The following is a 2,903-nucleotide window of genomic DNA, read 5'->3' as shown; positions in this document are numbered from 1 at the left end:
CGTTTCTGTCACGTGTGATTATTTATAGATTTTTTGTAGAGCTTGTGCTGCCCATTCCAACCATGTATTGCACATATAAAGTATGAGAAAAATCATGAGAGGCTTTCAACGTGTTTCAACTTCCAGTTTTACTTAAACTTTTCCTAACATTCAGAGAAAGCTTTTAGTCAGACTTCACTTTCCTTGGTTTAGCACAAACTAGTTTTGATGGGATATCTTCTGGTGTTCTTATTTATTCATATTGTTTAACTTCTGTGTTCCTGTAAATCAGCACAAATGAGTTTTGATGGAAAGCCCTCCATTTTTCTAATTTACTCGTTTTGTGGACCTCTACCTTCCTGTAAATCAACACCATCTGGTTATAATGTCAGATCCTTTTGATGTTCTGATTTACCCATATTGCTAGCTTCTACGTTTCTGTAAATCTGCACCATCTAGTTTTGTTAGCAGGTCCTTCACTGTTTCATTTATTTATATTGTCAGTCTCTACCTTTCTGTAAAACAGCACTAACTAGTTTTAGTGACAGACTCTCTAGAATTTTGATTTACTGACTTGTGTTTGTGCATTCTTATCTGTTACTTAATACCCACTTTGAGTACCACAGCTGGGGGTACGATTTGTTGTAGGTCTTTTTCTGAATGGGCCTGGTAACCTGAGCTAATTAATTTCATTATATATTTCAATTCTGTTAAATACATGGGATGTTCCTGTCTTGGAAATTGTTATTCCAAAATATATCATCCGCTGAGATATTAGCTATTCCTCGACGTTAACTTTGCCATCTAATCATTAGTTAAAAATCAAAATTAATGGTAAGAAATTTAGGTTTAAAAATCTCTCCGGTTTTCTTATTAATTTTTGGGGCCTGAAAGACAACCATGGGTTGTCAGAAACTTTTGTCAGTCTCCACATTATCTCATGTTGCGACATTCTCTACTCTCGTCAGTGCGCCCTCTATCCTGGTATTGTATATAAGCACATCACTCAGATAATGTAATCACTTTTTATCAGTAAAACACTGGTCACGGTTTTCTGCAAAGCACTGCTGTACTTCGTTGCGCGATGTATTGCAATCTTGGCACCGCATTGTGAAATTCCGTACAACTACAGTTTCCTTTTTAAAGAAAATCGACGCTCTGTTTTCGGGCACGACTTCCCGTGCAACTGTTGTCAGCACAAAGCTATTCTTCCTCTCTTATCTAGCGTTTTTTTCTTTTACGGTTGGGGTGGGGTTCACTCTCGGTTGAGACTCGGTTCGTGATTTGATTCGCTTTGAGACGAAGACATATATTCGGCCTAGGGATGTTTCTCTTGGTGATTCATAAAATTCTGGGGAGAATTTGGACTGTTTTTCCGACGCCATTTTTTCCGTTTTTACTAAGTAGACTTCTCACGAGGCCAGTTTAAATCAACATCTCTTCCTTTTTTTCAATTAGTCACTTAGATTTGTGAGATTTTGGGGGATTCCTCAGTGGCCTTTGAATCTACTCCTTCCTTGATGGCAGAAATGTCTGGGGACTACTTAGTTTTTCTCATCCTCCCCCTGATATTGCTGGGAAAGTTACTGCCGTATATCGTGACGGGACAGATACACCTTGTACCCTCACCCTCGTTTGTCTGTTTTGACTTACTATCACAAGACAGACATATGTTTCGATTCCACAGATTAAATCCACTTTTGGATATGTGTAGTTCCAAACTGGAACATGGGATCACTTTCAATAGATCACACTTTCTTGTATTTGGTTGACCTCCGGTTCTGTTCCTCACTTTATGGATACTCGGTATGGATTCCATCGCTGATTTCAACGCCACCTCTATGCGTATCAGCTGTTGTCAACAGCTTTGGTGTTTACCCCCAGATGGATGGGGATCTATTGGATCTATAAGAGTGTGGTTACAGTTGATGGGCATCTGGTTTTCCTCGACTGCAGATCCATGTGTACTTTAGGTTCTGGTGTCAGCGTTTGTCTTTCCATTCAGATCTCTCCCTTCAATATCCACCTATCCTGTGACATTTCCACCCTCAACTAATCAGGAAAATGTGAATTTTCGTTTGAAAGCTATTGGAGAGTTTATAGGTCACGAAGGTGGTAATGAGAGTCGATTCTATTATTTCGAGATTTTATTTTCGTTTGTTTGTTGTCCCCGAGATAACGGTAGATTGGTGAGCAATTGTTGATTTTTCTCGTATCGACCAATTCTTTGATCTTCCTGGGTTCACAATGGAGTTCTTTTCTCAACCTACACTGGTATTGTTCACCACATCTGTGGATTACCAAGTTTGATGTTGCTGATGCATTTATCCACATTTGTAAAGTGAATTCATCCTGCCATTGTCTACGTTTCGTGTACAGGTACCAGTTTCTATACTTCAAGGATCTATCCTTTGGCTGAGCATCTGTGCCATGGCTTGTGCAGGGTCGTACGAGTTTTTCAGCATGTTTTGAGCAAGGCACAGCCAACTCCCATCTGGCTCCAGACTAAGGAACGGATATTCAGGCTTTTATGTGGATGGTTCTATCTTTTTTGTAGGAATTGGAAATTCCAGGGTATGTGTATGAAGGACGAATCTTCATTCACATCAGTAGTTGAGAAATATTTGCTGTCCAACAGGCTATGGTTCAATGTCTATATATATTGCTGGGGAATGTCATCATTATTCGTTCCATAATAGTCTCTTAACTTTCTAGCTGTGAAGGCACACGTCTTTAGAACTTTTGTTTTCGAAATTTGGTTATTTCTTCTGTGGGAGTTAGTCCCACAGAATATTATCCTAACATTTCATGTTTTATTTCACCATCCATTCGAGTCCTGAACTTCGCATTTCTAAGTCTTCGGCAGCCAGGGAAGGGGATAAATCCTTTTCAACAATTCTTTTGACAATTATTTGTTACCTTTA

This window comes from Tachypleus tridentatus, chromosome 9, assembly GCF_004210375.1.
Source record: "Tachypleus tridentatus isolate NWPU-2018 chromosome 9, ASM421037v1, whole genome shotgun sequence".
NCBI classification, from domain to species: Eukaryota; Metazoa; Arthropoda; class Merostomata; order Xiphosura; family Limulidae; genus Tachypleus; species Tachypleus tridentatus.
This window is presented reverse-complemented; position numbering follows the sequence as displayed.